General features: G+C 43.6%; 1 protein-coding gene across 3 annotated transcripts in view; it reads left to right on the top strand.

Moving 5' to 3' along the window:
• The window catches only part of LOC122793591 (Golgi integral membrane protein 4-like), a 1,583,571-nt gene that overhangs the window by 511,542 nt on the left and 1,055,758 nt on the right, over positions 1-16,271 (top strand). The window lies entirely within an intron of this gene.

Below are 16,271 nucleotides of genomic sequence, written 5' to 3'. Positions count from 1 at the left end.
TAAGTAGCATTCTAGATGATGCCTCAATATAAACAAAAAAGTGATTGACTTCAGCAATTGGCTTAGCTTCTGGTGTCAGTCCAGAGGGATCCACTATCTGTCAGCCTAGGAAGATATGGTTGACAGACCATGCTGTTTTGCCAGAGATGGCCTTCAGCTGTCATCTCTTGGCTTTTGGTTACTGGCAAAGGTACTTGCCACCCTATCGTGCATTTTTATGCAATGTCTTAACAACAAAATTCCCGACATAAAAATATCCACTAGAAACAAACTCAAGGTTATGCTGCTTAATGCTAGGAGTCTAAATCGGAAACTGTACTCACTGGAAGCGCTCCTTACCTTGGAAGATGCTGATCTCTGTGCAGTCACAAAGACATAGTTCAAGAATGCAGAGAGCATCCCAGCCTTGCAAGGGTACAATGCCTTCCACATGTTCAGACCTCAAAATAAGCATGAAAGAACCAAAGGTGGAAGTGTATCCATTTGCATTAAAGACAAATATACCACAAGACTGGTCAAACAGTACGACTCCTTAGAACTACTCCAAGTCCAACTAACTATAGGTAAAACCCCCTTCCATATCATTGCTAGCTATAGGTCCCCCACCGTGAACCATGAAAACCACTCTGCCTACCTAGACCTACTTGAATCACTCATTATACAGCCAAACACCATGGTCATGGGCGATTTCACCTATCCTTCCATCATTTGAGAGTCCTATATGAGCATAAACATACTCTGCCTAAGACAAATGTTTTGGAACAGATAGTCTGCAATCCCACAAGGGGCACAAATGTCATAGACTTAGTAATCACTAACACAGGGGGTCTCTGCACTACCCCCTAATCATAAATCAGTTTCATTCAAAGTAACGGTCATACCTGACCCCCCTTCAATAGAAAGAAAAAAATCTCCAAAGCAAACTATAGCCTCCTAAGTGATGGCATAAATAGTTTCAAACTACCACTGTCAACAATGACTTCTATACAGATATGTACACAAATGTCCTGTATAAACATCTATGCAAATGTATAGACTCAGCTGTACCTGAGTGGATCAAACCAAGGTCCTCACAAAAAAACGGAAACTCTGGTGGACATAAAGTATAAATAGGTTATACAACAAGAGGAAGACACTAATGTCTAAGAACAAGAGGGAACTGACTCAGCAGAGAAAGGGCACCCTCCACAGCTTGAACAAGCAAATTAGATATCTTGTAAAGTCCTCTAAAGTAAATTACAAAGCTAAACTAGCATCCATAGCTAAGGATAATCACAAGGCATTCTTTAGCCATGTCAGAAATCTAAAAGGGAAGGCCCGTCTTTGTGCCAAAATCGCAGTGGATGGTACCATTCATGTTGACCCTGAGAACATTGCCAACCTGCTAGCAGACAGATTTGGTGCAAACTTCACCCCTGTGTCCCCACCAGACATACCCTAAAGCATAACTGTCACCAGTCCTGTACCTAGAATCTCCAAAGAGCAGGTCATAACCACACTCTCCATGGCCAAAAACACAGCCTTTATGGGACTGGATAACATCCCAGGCTGCCTACTAAATGGTCAAAAACAGGACCTAATGGAACCACTTGGCATTCTCTTCAACCACAGTATAAGTACTGGTTTTGTTCCAGCAGAGTGGAAAACAGCAACAGTAATTCCCCTGCACAAAGGAGGTCCATCAACTGCCCCCAGGAACTATAGACCCATAACCCTAATCAGCCTTATTTGCAAAACCATGGAGAAGAGTCATCATGGACCTTGTCAACAAAGACATAGGTGACCTTTAAACTCGTGACCCGACCCAATTTTGCTTTAAGGGTAGGTCATGCTTATTAAACCTGGTGGACTTCTTCGAGAATGTCACCAAAGCCCTGGATGAAGGCAAAACAGTAAATACAGCCTATCTTGACTTAGCCAAGGCTTTTGACACAATCCCCCTCTCAGGCATCATTGAGAAAACTCACCCAGCAGAGATATGTCACTAGATGGGTAGCCACTTGGCTCACCAACAGAACATGTACAGTCAAAGTTGGGGATTCCACCTCTACTAGCAGACCAGTTACCAGTGGCATACCACAAGGATCTGTACTAGGCCCCCTATTGTTTGGAATCTATTTCTCAGAAGTCTAGGTGAAAATAGATGACTTGTGGCTTATCAAGTTCACCGATAACTGCTAACTGGGTGCAATCATCAAGTCCCCCAATGATGTTGACATGCTACAAAAAGGGTTTACGCAGACAATTGATTGGTGCCAAAGCCACGGACTTAAACTGAATGCAAAAAAATGCAATATCATCCCTTTCAGCAAAGGGGAAGTCCCTGCAAATTACAATATTAATAGTAACCCCCATAGCTCAAACCCTGAGGTAAGAGATTTGGGAACACAGGTTGATAGCAACCTTAACTTCGATCATCATGTGTAAAAAGTGGTAAGGAAGGCCTTCTGTATTGCACATTTCACAAGTAAGGGCTTTCCATCCAGAGCTAAGGATGTTGTAACTCCCCTGTACTCATCCCTCATCAGACCACTAACAGTACAATGTTCCCTTCTTTATGTACCTCACCAGACACCTGCAGTAGCTGAAGAGACTTCAGAGGTTTCTCACCAAGAAAATTTGGGGTCTTCAATACATGACCTACATGGACAGACTGAAGGCCATGTCACTGTACTCTGTATCTTATAGACTGCTGAGAGGTGACTTGTGTCCGGCCTACAGAGCAGTCTCGGACCCTTCCCTATGGAAATGCACATCCACAAGTCAAATGGGACAATATTCACTCACTCTGATGATCTTAACCTAGCCTGTGACATTAACAGGACATGGTGGAGAGACAGATATGTCTTCCAGAGATTGTAACTCCTCTGGAATAGACTCCCAATTTACATAAAACAGAGCTCCTCAAGGACCCTATTTAAGCATAACTTAGACAACTGGATGGGAGACCATAAGTTTACCCTGAAATTGTCACCTGTGTCCCTGTTGGAGGACAGTCTGTGCTGATCGTAGACTCATGCTGCAAATACAGACCATACAACTTGGTCAATAAGGGAACAAGGGTATAACATGGCTAGGCTTATAAAGGCCCAAGGCTAATAGCCTAGTAACCTGCTATGAACCTATGAATTCTCTAAAGAGACTCAGTTATTTTATGATCGAACAGGGTTTATTTCACCCAACTGCCACCTTTCTAAGAACATCACCCTTTACATATAAACTTTAACACTGGACAGCATAAAATCAGTTTCTCTTATCCATTGGGCTTAAAATGTTTATGAAGATATTGGATTGTGTAAAGTATTGTATTTCTCAGAACTTTTAGCAGTGGTTCACACTTTTTCAACTGATCTGACACAGTTTGATTTAACAATGAAAGATGAAAAGACTTTGGATCTTAGCTGTTTAGAGATTCAAGGGTATGTAATTTATATTCCAAAAAGCTACATTCTTCAAGCTGCATGACTGTTAGAGCTGTAAATGTAGCCATGAACATGATTGTGTACTAAACAGGTGCCACAGGACAACTGAACTCCATAGTGGGGAAAACCATTTATTATAGGTTATAGAATCCTCCTATAACAATGTCTGTTTCATCAATCTCTACTGAAGAGACATAAGTGCCGGCTGTTAGTTGCCTTAGCACTGGTAAAACATTCCCAGGGTTCAGCCTTTAACCCTTTACCCATGATTCACTGTACTGTGCATCTTACTCTGGATCATTTTTGGATGGAGGACTGTAAATTTTAAATGGTCCCAGGCCTCCTTCTTCAAGGGACTTGTTGGCAGTCCTGTGTGGGTGCTGTTTTATTAGGATTTTCACCATTTTGAGGCAGCTTCTTCATTTGCTTTCTGGAACACTTTTTATTCACATTTTGAGAGACTTTTTTTCCAGTTTTGTTCTGCCTTTCTCCTCCCCTCTGGCCATTTGTGCCATTGTCTTCATTCATTGTAGTTGTGGCATTCTATAGTGTGCAAGCTCCTGGGACTAACTTTGGCAGTTTATGACCTTTTCTAGTGTTATGTTGCTAACATCACATATTCTGTTTTTGTGGCTCTATTTATCATTTTTGGCTAGGGAGAAGATAAGCTTCTGTCAAGAGTGTTTCATGTGGACACGAGCTCCTCCTTCAAAATAAGTATTTCGTATGTGTTTTGTGTAGCTCGCTCCTGCTTATCTTAAGGAGGATTGCTCCAGCTGCAGAAACTGGAAAAAAGGGACCCTTATTGATATGCATAATAAGTTAACTTTACAAGTTGTCTTACTTGGTGTAGATTCCAGAAGTCATTCCATCTCATCAGGGCTGCAGAGCTGCCAGGATTCCTCCATAGGTGATCCTGATAAGTGGTAAACTGTAAAGCAAGGAGCCTTTGGGATCCAGAGAACTCTTCTCCATCCGTACTTTACAGGGGAGATGAGAGTGGCAGCTTCTGAGTCTATAGTTTCTAAATTGGCTGTGTAGATTGTGGGAATGCATCTTGTTGCAGATCCCAGATCAGGTTCAGTCCATAAAAAAAGTGTGTCTTCCTTTTAAGAGGTGGCTCTTACCATGGTTTCTAATTCAAGGTCTCCTTATGTCAGGTCTGTTTCATCCATGGGTCACTCAACAGCATAAACTGTGTGAAGCTTTTCCAGGCCTATGTTTCAGGCCCATATAAATCTAGGCCTCCTCCTGTCCCCCTCTCATGCAAGCCTGTACCAGGGACGGTGGTCCCAGCATTTTCTACCTGTGTTCACATTGCCCTCTGTTCCAGTACCTATTAGATTGAGACTACTCAGCTGCCAGCATGCTCCTACATTGACCAAGATGGACTTTTGTAGTTTGGGGTGACCATTTTGTGTTTTGTCAGTGTTGATGCTTTCAGAGTTTCATCTTTGGGCCTGACGAGCTGTAAATTAAGATCTTGATATCAGGGTCAAAACTATGTTGTTGATAACTGTTTCAAGGACTGGATTTTTGGCCTTTGAATCTTTGAAGCTACTTGTGATAGTACTGACATTGACCCAGCATCTCTGGCACCAGAGCTCAACGTCAGTTCTGTGCTGGCTTCAGTTAGGTCAGCATTGGATTTTCATGTCAGGGATTCTAGAATTCTACCAAATGAACTACTACTCTCTTCTTTGTTCGGATTCTAGAATTCTGGTGGGTGTCAACATTTGGCTTGGTGCAACTGCTGCAGCTAGTGTTGTACAGGCCTGCTCAGGAGCTTATGGCAAGGGCAGCCATTCTTGGAATCCTTAATCCAGTCTCTGCCTCAGCTGATCTGAGCCTCTGATTACTGTAACTGGGGACAGGAGTGTTTTCTGCGTGACTGTTGCAATATGAGTTCAAGCTTATTTCTGCCTTTGACTCATTCTCGGTGGAATACTCCCCACTGAGGAGGCACACCAAGTAGATGTGTAAGAGGAGCTTACCTGGGCAGCCCCTAAAGTCTCCTGAGCTGGAGATTTGACTCCCCATGGTGACTTTAAATGTGGGGAAGTAATGTTAATAATGCAAGGGAAAAGAGAGTTGCTTCATTTACACTTTAATGGTCTGGGACCAGGTTTTTCAGGAGGCTTTAAGATGTCTCTCACCACCTACCTAGGTGGTCCCCTAAAGACAAAATAGTGGCTGTTGTTACTGTGGAGTCATGGAAATAAATGGATGCAGTAGCTTTGATACCTTAGAAACACAGAATAGAATCCTTTGGCTCCACCTCTATGGACTGGGAATATTGGACCCAAAGCCTGTTCTGTAGATTCCATAGAGGCAGCAGCAGCTGTGAAGAGGACTCTTAATCCTCAGAGCCATCCATTTCATCCCCTAGATAATGAATCCAAGGATTACGACCATTTTGGAATGAGCATCTATGCATGCATCCATTTTCTCCGGTAAGGGTGCTTTTCACAAAGCCTTCATTGTGTGTCTGTTTCTTTAATTACAAGGCATGAACTGCATTTTCAAATATGCAGAATATATGCTTCACTCTATATGTCATAAAAGAAGTGTCTTGTCTGGTGAAATAAAATTTAGTTTTTGCTTCCGGTCTTGTGAGGACTTACCACACACATGCCTTGGCATTAGTTTTCTCCAGCATTTCAATGAATGGTTAAGTGACACCCAAGGTGGAACCTGCATATGTTGCCAGACTATGACAGCAAAAGTTTCTGAAATAATGGATTTGCAAATTGTGTATGAAAGACCATATATCAGGTATTCTAAAGCAGTTTGTAGTAAGGAATTTAGGGAATTATAACAGGATACTATATGAGAAGATATACTGCCCTTTGACTGTGAATTTATCACATAAATAGCCACATTGCCGTTTAAACATACACTAGTGCCCAGCAAGTCGCATCATTTTTAACATTGAGCATGTGTAATGCCTTATAAATTCACCTTCTGCATACACCTCTTATGTTTAATTGTGAGGAAAGTGACACGAACAATGATCAAAGTAATTTATTTCTACTTGTTGCTTTTGAGCAGTTATACATATCCCTCCCTCCAAATTGCCTGTATAAATGACTGTATTACATAAGTTATATAATCACCCTTTGCCTGTATACATAGCCTGACCCTAAAGAAGATAGTAGCTTTCTGTCCATATTTCTGATCTGTGATTATGAAGAAAGTGAAAGGCATAGTGGTCTCTATAATGAATTTCAACCTGTTTTTCATAGACACATACACTGTCATTTGGCTAACCAGGTCACACAACTGTCCAGTGTTTTCACACATACCCCTGTCCTTACCTCCCTCCAAAAAATAGCCACCATCTGATGTTGTCAATCTTCAAATAATCTTGGAACCAACTCGACCGTTATTCTACCTAGCACACTCCAAAAACTCTCGAGCTTCACCTTACCCATAATGCTCCTCTCAAATTTACTTCAGATCTCATTAGCTGCTTCAAAGGGCCAGCGGCATTTTCACTCTTGCTGTCGAGGTAGCCATTTTCTGTGCAAGTTTTTAAAATTCCTTTAAATCTTTTTAAATTTCCATTTTTTTTACTTATCTTTTCTATATCTTAACTGCCCAGCTGCTCTTTCCGAGCATGCTTGTGTTTTTCTCCGTTACCATCATTGGTAATCCTCTTTCTTTTTGAGGTATTTCTTCGTACCATTGTTGGTACTCTCCTTTTCTATCCCCTTTACCTTTTTAGGTAATTTCTTGAATACCATTTTTGGTATCTTCATTTTCTACTCTAGCTCCCTTTCTCCTCTAATGGCTGAGAAAACTAAAGGCACTTCTGGCCTTAAGAGATGCCAGAAGTGCGATCGTAAACTCCCTAATTCAGACAGACACTTTCTGTGCGTGTACTGCTTGGGTCCAGTGCATCTTCAGGAAGACTGTGCCATATGTCATGACTTTAGCCACCAGGCCTTTGTAGAAAGAAAAAAAATGAATATTGAAAGGTCTTTTGTAATCTGACTTTGAGGCCATATGTACAGCCAGTTCTTTTTTTTCCTCATCTTCCAAGAAGAGGAGTCGATCGGTTCCTTCCACTCCCTCAGAACGAACTTCTAAAGATGCCAAGACTTCTCTGGTTCCCACTGTTTCTTTGGAGCTGAATGGGAAAACAGCTTTTAGCTTCAGTACCATTGGTGCCAACTTCTCCACTAACATTTTTGGAACCGACTAAGCATTTAGACTTCCACTCCATCTGTTTCTCCGATATTGGAACCTAAGGAGTATTCCTTTAAGGATCTTCCAAGGACAAGATGCTCTCTTTCTGTTGATCAATTTGCAGACAGACCCCCCCCCCCCGAGTCCCTTTTTGAACAGACCCTGGTCCCCCTCGGTCTCCTCAGTCTCTCCCACCAACAGGCTCATGGAGTCTGCGGTTCTGAGGCTGGTGGATCAGCTTCTGGTAGCAAGGGGATCATCCACCACTTGGGTTCCAAGTCGGTCTGGCTCTGGAACACTACTAACTCATAAACAGACTGTTATTCCTCCTCTGACTCCAGTTGAGACTTCAGAGCTCCCGGTGCCTACAGCCCCAGTTTCGACTGATTTTGGTACCTTCAGACCTGTATCACTGATCACAGCCTTGAGCTCTTCGGTTCTGTCTGAACCAGAGACTTCCTGGTGCCGATGCTTCTTTGTGGGCTCCGGGGAGTGTGGTTCCACTCCATTTTTTTGGAGCTGTCCATGCTTCTGTGGTCTTCGTCACATGTAAGCTCAGCTCTGGCTTCAGAGGCAGCTTCTTTGGTGTGTGGTGTGACCACAATTCTGAGGGAGTCTATCTCTGTTCTGGGCTCTCACCCCTATGAGGGATGCCTGCCTTCCAAGCTGTGGAGAGGATCTTGTCCATTGTGGGCTAGCAATCTATACCATCTTCATCGGACAAACAACCTAGTCCTTCCCCTCGTCCGGAGCTACCACCAGCCTCAGCCATGGGACAGAAGGCACAGAAGGTTCAGAATACTACAGCAGTAGCTATGTTCTCATTAGATACCTCTCCGGCACATCCCACCAAAGAGGTACCCATGAAGAGAAAGTGCAAGAGGAAACACTTGGACTCCCCTGAAGTGTCTTACACAGAACATACCAATTTCAGTGAAGGGGAAGGCTCTCCAAGGTCACCCCCAGATGACATCTCATTTGGAGACAACTCCTAAAGCATAAAGGTGGTTGGACTTCCCATCAACCTTCTTCCGAGGAGTCTGTATACCTGCAGGTTTTCCGTGCCCAACCCTCTACTTTTTGGATCTTACCACCTGCTGACTATCTAATTAAACTGATTGCTCAGTGGCTTGGAAGATTGTGGATTCCATTGGACCAGTTCTTAAGAGACCAGACCAAAGTTTGTCAGCCTCGGGGGATCAGCAACATTGGTCTAAATAGGTATTCCAGTAGATGCTATAGTGGTAGCAGCAGCCACCAAGAAGGAACTTGCAGACAAGAGTCCCACAATCCATCCTCCTAACAAGGAGTCTAGGACTATGGATAGATTTGGGAAGCGAGTATATACTTATCGACCTTTGCACTTAGGTCCTTGAACTATGTGGCACACTTCACAAGACTCCAGCGAGACCTGATAAAGGAACTTTCAGATACTCTGAGAGAAGCCATAGCTGAGGGAGTGCAGGACAAGGTAGCTTCCCAGCTGGCAACCCTTGAGTCAATTTGTAATTCATCCATGAGGCTCATGGCACATGCAGCTGAAGGAACAGTTAGTACAGGGGGTTCCAGCGTAGCCATAAAGAGACATACCTGGATGCACTTATGTGAATTTGCGGAGCCATTTGTCTTCTTTCATCAATGCTTCTTTTGATGGAACATCCCTTTTTGGCCCTAAAGTTAGAGACCCTTGCCAGATGTGAGAAGGATGGAAAGACACTATCTGCCTTGGGCGTACATTTTTTCGCTCCTCAATAGCCCTATTTCAGGAACCAAAGGAGTGGGAAACTATGGTTCAAAAAGTCTCAAGGCCTTTCCGAGACTCACGTGGCAGCAACTCTTCCCAGGGTAGAGGGGCGAGTTACAATGGAAGATGCCGTGACACAAGCAGAAAGGTGGTCTGCATAATCAGGGTTCCACAGATTCCTTCCCTGGTAACTCTTACCAGTGCTCCTGAATGGAGGTCTGATTGCCTTCCTCTGGAGGCAGTCAGGAATGCTTATACCCCCTGCACCTTCATGCCTGGCTTCAAATAACATCCGACATTTGGGTGCAGAGAATTATATCCAAAGGTTACAACATTCCCTTTTCAAATTATCCCAGTTATAAAAAAAAAAAACAAACCTAGATACTCCACCCAGTCACAGGAATGCATCAGTTTTAGAAATACAGAAATTGCTCAACAAGAGAGTCATCCAAAGAGTCCCACCAGACCAGATAGGATCCGGATTTTACTCAAGATTCTTTTTAGTGCAAAAGAAAACAAGGGACTGGGGATGAGATCAATTTTGGATCTCAGTGTGTTAAACAAATCAGTTTGACATACAAAATTTTGGATGGTCATGGTTCAGTCTATATTTCTGTTCTTAGGAAAAGACAATTGGATATGCTCAATAGAGCTTCAGGATGTGTATTGTCACATGAAAATAGACAAATGCTCCAGAAGATTTCTGCTGTTCCATCTGAGAGCCAGTCGTTACCAGTTCAGAGCCCTGCCCTTTGGTCTCACCACAGCCACCAAGGTGTTTGCCAAATGCATGGCAGTGGTAGCAGCCCACTTCAGACTGCAAGGATTCTGGGTGTTTCCGTATCTAGACAACTGGCTAATTACTGCAACCACCAGGCATCTGCTTCTATGGGCAAGGGTCTATATCCTTCAAATGTTCTCTTTACTGGGAAGTACAGTAAACTATTAAACATCCTATTTAGAACCGAGTCAACATTTAGAGTTCATTGGAGCAGTATTAGACAGAAATACCTACATTGGTTCTCTCCCAATAAAGGCTGCAGAGAATAAGACACCAAGTCAACCAGACCATTCACAACACAACAGTGGCTACAAGACTGTTATTACAGGCTCTAGATTCTATCGCAGCCTCCATCACTTTGGTTCCTCTTGCCAGGTTTCACATGCAAATTCTACAATGGCTTCTAGTATCACAATGGTCTCTGCAGACCCATCCTGTCTCTCATCAAGTTTTAATCACCAGTTTATGCAAGAAAAACCTGAGTTGGTGGTTTTATTCCAATGAGAATCTAACAGGCCATCCATTTGTTCTTCCTCCACCCCAAGCCATAGTGACCACGGACACTTTCTGGATAGGGTGGGGGTGGCATTATCTGGGAAAGACAGTCTGAGGCACTTGGTCCCAGTTGGAGGCCAATTTACATATAAATGTTCTATTGACAAGGGCAGTGCTCTTAGCACTGCAAGCATTCCAAGAAGTCCTCTCCTCAGGAACAACTGCAATCCAGTCAGACAACATGTTAGTGGTTTGGTACATAAACAAGCGAGGGGGAACCATATCTTATCCCCTTTGTCGAGAAGCACTCAGGGTATGGCAGTGGGCAATTTCATCAGGCTGCTTTCTTGTTGCAGCACACATTCTGGGGAGCTCCATTGTGATTGCGGACAAATTGAGCAGGTGCATTCTAATGCCTCACTATTGGTCTCTCCAACCTTTGGTGGTGGAAAAGATATTCCGAAAAATGGGGTCAGCTGTGCTGTGATCTATTTGCATCCCCACTGGACAAAAAGTGTAGCAGCTACTTTGCTTTGGTCCCCCTTTCAGGGGGGGGGGGGGTCACCGAGAGACACTGTCCTTCATGACTAGCCCTCTGATCTACTTTACACTTTTCCTCATATTTCCCTCATTTCTCAGTTTCCGAAGAAAGCCAAAACATCAAAGAACAGAATAATTCTCATTGCCCCCTTTTGGCCTCGACAAATATGGTTTCCCTATCTTTGGCCTCACCTAATTCAGAAACCTTGGATACTGGATCCAGATCTGCTGTCCCATCTGGATGGAATAATTCACCAGAACCTTCACAATCTCAAGCTCACAGCATTGCTTCTCCAGTTCCCTTGATAGCTGGGTATGCTACTCTCACTGCTCCAGTTCAGAGACGTGTCTTAGCTTCCCACAAACCTTCAAGTCAATGATTATACAGCAGCAAGTAGCAAAAAATTTCAAAATGGGCAACAGAGAAGAATCTTGATCCATATTCTGCACTAGTTCATAAAGTACTGGAATTTTTAGTATCGCTTTTCAGTGCAGGAGCTTCATCTTTGACTAGTCATGTACATCTAGCTGCAATTTCAAATTTTTGTAATGCTCTAGATAATTATGCTCCAATATCCCACAAGCTTTGTAAAGCCTTTCTGAAAGGGACATTACTGCTCATGCCTTCATTCAAGGAGGTCACCTTGGGACCTCAGCCTAGTGTTACAGTTTTTAACTGCTTCTTCATTCAAACCATCAGCAAGTTGTGATCTGAAGTGCTTATCTTGGAAGACACTGTTTTTGATCACTGTTACCTCTGCTAGGAGAATTTCGGAATTGCATGCTTTATCTTGCAAACCCACTTACCTGACCTTCCATAAAGATAGAGGGGCTTTGAGGCCAAATCCTTCCTTTTTCCAAAGGTGGTTTCTGACCCACATCAGTCATACTGTACAACTTCCTGTATTCTTCCCCAAGTTTTCAAATAAAGGTGAATTTGCCTCCGTATGCTAGATATTCACAGGCAATTACATCTTTATCTTCATAGAACAAGAGAATTCAAAAAATCTGATTAGCTATTTGTTTCCTTTTCCCCCAGTGCTCTGGGCAAAGCAGTTTCTAAGGTTACTTTGGCTAAATGGCTCAAAGATATGTTCATAGGTGTGTACTAGGCTAATGGCCCTGGGGGCCTTTACAAGTCTGGCCCATAGGATTACCCTGGTACCGTGCCACCCGACCTTAGTTCCCAGTACCTCTGTCAAATAAAGCCACTGGAGTGATCTCCAGGGTGAATTTTCTATTTTCCATCCACTAATCAAGATTTCTGTAGAAGAGGGTCAGTGAGGTGCTCTGCTTGACATGTATGGGAAGTCTGTTCCATAGCATGGGCAGTCTCTGGATTATGAACCTGTCCCTCCAGCATGTTTTGTTGATTGTGGCAATGAAGTTGAGGTCTCTGGAGTGTGTGGTGTGGAGGGATTGTGATTTCTTTAGATGTAGCATTTCTAACAGAGCTGGGTCAGACATGGCTTTGTAAGTCAAGTAGAGATCGCCTCTAAGTAGGCTATATGAGATGGAGAATAGTTGGAGTTTTTTTAGTCTGTCCATATAGGACAAATGTTTAGGGCCTAGGAGCCTCTTTGTGAGATACTTTTACAGCCTCTCCAGTTGTTGCAGGTGTTTAATGAGGTACATGCCAAATGGGGCGTTGTACTCGATGACTGGCCTAATGAGGGAAGAGTAGAAGGAGACAATGACCTCTTTCTTCCTGGATGCAAAACTCTTAGTAATGAGATAGAAGGACTTCTGACCACACTGGCAATGTGGTGGTCAAAAGAGAGGATGCTGTCAACCTGTGCTCCCAGATCTCTTATAACGCCTTCTGTGTTCAGTGGACTACCATCGATGTGGTAATTCATGGGAAATGGGTTTTTCCCAAAGGGGATGATGACACATTTTTTGGCACTGAGCTTAAGGCCATGGTTCTGACACCAGTCGTTGGTCTCAGTGAGGCCTTTCTGTAGGATGTCAACATCACTCAGGGAGTTAATAATAGCTCCCAACTTACAATAATCTGCAAACTTTGTCAGCCAGAGTCCCTTTGTGTTGGCCTGAACTTCAGAGAAATAGATACCAAACAGGAGAGGACCCAGGACCAAACCCTGTGGAACTCCACTTGTGACTGGTCAGCAGTCTGACTTGGAGTCAGCTACTTTCACATTGTGGGTTCTACCTGTGAGCCGGTTTGCAACTCACCTAGTGATATAGGGGTTGATGCCTAACTTAGTGAGTTTTTCTATGATTCCTGAGTGAGGAATTGTATCAGAGGCCTTGGCCAGATCAAGGTAAGCTGTATGAACCACCTTGCCTTCATACACAGCTCTGGTGACTGACTCAAAGAAGTTGACCAAGTAGCAGGCATGAGCTACCCTTCACAAAACCAAACTGTGAGGGATCTAGAGTTTGGAGGTTCCTTATATCCTTGTTTATTAGGTCCATAATGATGCATTCCATAGCTTTGTATATCAGACTCATCAGGCTAACTGTAGTCGCTCCTCCTTTATGGAGAGGGATGACTGTAGCAGATCACCATTTGGTAGGGACAAAGCCTGAGGTGAGGCTTTGATTGAACAGGGCACACAGGTGAGGTGCCACTTCACTCTGTAGTTCATGTAGAACACAGCCAGGGATATTGCCAGGTCCCATAGAAGCTGTATTCTTGGCCTTGGACAGTGCTGTTTTAACCTGTGCAGCAGTAATACTGGGTGCCTGCCAATCTATTGGTATTGTGACAGGTCCCTTGGGGGGGGGGGTGTAAAGTTGGCGCTGAATCTGTCAGCCAGTATATTGTCAGTATCTATTGGCTCGGTATAGGAAGTACCATTGTGCAGTAGCTCAGAACAAATCTGGATATTGCCATGGAGATTCTTTACATAACTATAGAAGGCCTTGTGGTTTTCTTTACTATCTGCTGCATATCTGTTTTCATAGCTAGCTTTAGAGGATTTGATGAGGGATCTCAACTTTTTGTTGAGGCTGATAAGGGAGTTTTTCCAGTCTTGGGACTTTACCTTATTCAGCATCAGTTCCCTCCTTCTGTTGTAAAGTTTGTTTATGGCAGGGGACCACCAGATTGGCTTCCTTTTTTTGGAGGAGAGCGTCTTGGTTCTTTTGGGTATGGCGAGAGCCATGCAGTTGTGTACATGTTTGTACAGTGCATTGGTGTATGATTCAGCAGCCATGTAACTGATCTCCATTTGCATGGGTGCCGTGAAGTTAGCCACCTCTGTTTTTAGGAGCCCAAAGTTAGCTTTGGAGAAGTTTTTCATGGTGGTTACCTTTGTGGGGGGAGTGGGAGGGATATGGATTTCCAAGGTGATTAGTTTGTAGTCGTATCTAACCAGGGAGGAGCTGACTGTTGGTGTAGAGCAATGGTCGCCCATGTTAGTAATGACCATGTCAAGGATGTTGCTACCTCTAGTGGGGATAAGAATGAGCTAGTCCAGGGCATCGGAATTAATGAATTCCAGGAAAAGTTGGACAAGTGTATTGGTACATGAGTAGTTTTCCCAGTTAATGAAGGGGTAGTTGAAGTCACCTAGATTGAGATTAAGTTAGACTCTAATATTCTCCAGGGTGCTTAGGAATGTGGAGTGCAAGTCTTGGGACATGGTTGGGGACCTATAGCAGGCTATAACCTGAATCACTGTCTTACCCAATGTTAGCTGCACCTGAAGTATCTCACATGAGTTATGTTGGGCTACTAGTGTGGAGGTGTGCACATCCTGTAGGAATATGGAAACCCCACCACCTTTGGAGCTTTGGTCCAAGTTCTGGGGCCAAAAGGTGTGGAATGTGTTATAGCCTGGTAGTGCAAGGGAGCTTTCTGCTGCCTTGAAGCAGGTCTCTGTTACAGCACAAATGTCAATGTTCTCCATTTTAAGGAGTGCTTCAAGTGAGTGTATTTTGAGATTTAGACTTCTAGTGTTGAGCACCATGACCCTCAGACTGCATTTCTTTGTAGCTGTTACGGTGGTAATTTGGTCTTTGGAAAAAAGACACTATATGGGGTGGCAAGAGCCTTGGCCAGTATCCGGAAGCCCAGGGATGATAGATGCAGGCCATCTCTGGCAAAGCATCGAGGTCTGTCAATCATGTCACCCCAGGCGGACTGATACTTAGCCAATTGTTGAAATAAATCATTTTCTGCTTGTACTGTGGTATCATTCTAGGTGATGATAGGATGCTGCTCAGGGATAGGGTCATACCCACCTGAGCTACATAATCCGAGAACTCCTCCATGTCTCTTTTCATGTAGCCCAGGGAGGTATATCTCAGTCATTCACACCCACATGTACAATGACAGAGTTATATTTGTACTTGTTGTTGAGAGATCTGAGTGCCTGCATTATGTGGCAAATCCTGGCACCTAACAGGCAGCTGACTGTTACTTTCTCCTTATTCAACCTAGTGAGTGAGATATCAGTGTGCCTCACTATCGAGTCACCTATGACTAGTGTGTTGGCATGCTGTTTTGCCTTAGGGGCTTTGGCTGAGTGGCATGCTGTTTAGGAGAAATGTGTGTCTTGTGATTAGTGTTGTGTTGTGGTGGTTGAGTGCATTTCTGCCTTGGAGATCTCTGATGTTTGGGTAGATTTTTACTGAGATCCTTCACGAAGGTGGGTGTGTGGTTTATGTTTTTATGTGAAGGCAGTGCTGGTGTGTATTCTGGAGGGCTTTGTTTTCCATGTGGTGTGGTGCAAGTGTTGATCTTCTCCTCTTGGCCAGCTATTCCGCTCTTGGCTGGAGAGAGCGTGGTTTCCAATTTGGATATATAAGTACATCTCCCGCAAGTCTGAGTGTTGGAAGGTAAGAGGAGAGGATTGCCAGTGTACATGAGGCAGTTGCTACTTTGCCTCAGGATGCCTAAGTTCATTAGGTTAATAGGAGAATGCACAGGGAACTGACCTTTATTCATGCCTGGAGGGGTGGGCATTAAGTACTGGAGCTGTGTCCTTGTAGAAAGTTTAGTGCTAGCAGCACTTTTGTGTGCTACAATAATTGCTACAAGAAGTCTAGTAAAGTGCTAGACTAATAAGCTAGTAAAAGTGCAGGTGAGGAGAGAACTAATAGATCTAAGGGAAAAATTGAAGAGCAG

Source organism: Protopterus annectens, chromosome 2.part0, assembly GCF_019279795.1.
Source record: "Protopterus annectens isolate FY-2018-M chromosome 2.part0, PAN1.0, whole genome shotgun sequence".
NCBI lineage: Eukaryota > Metazoa > Chordata > Ceratodontiformes > Protopteridae > Protopterus > Protopterus annectens.
Note: the sequence above shows the minus strand (reverse complement) of the source record. Positions and strands in the feature narration are given on the sequence as shown.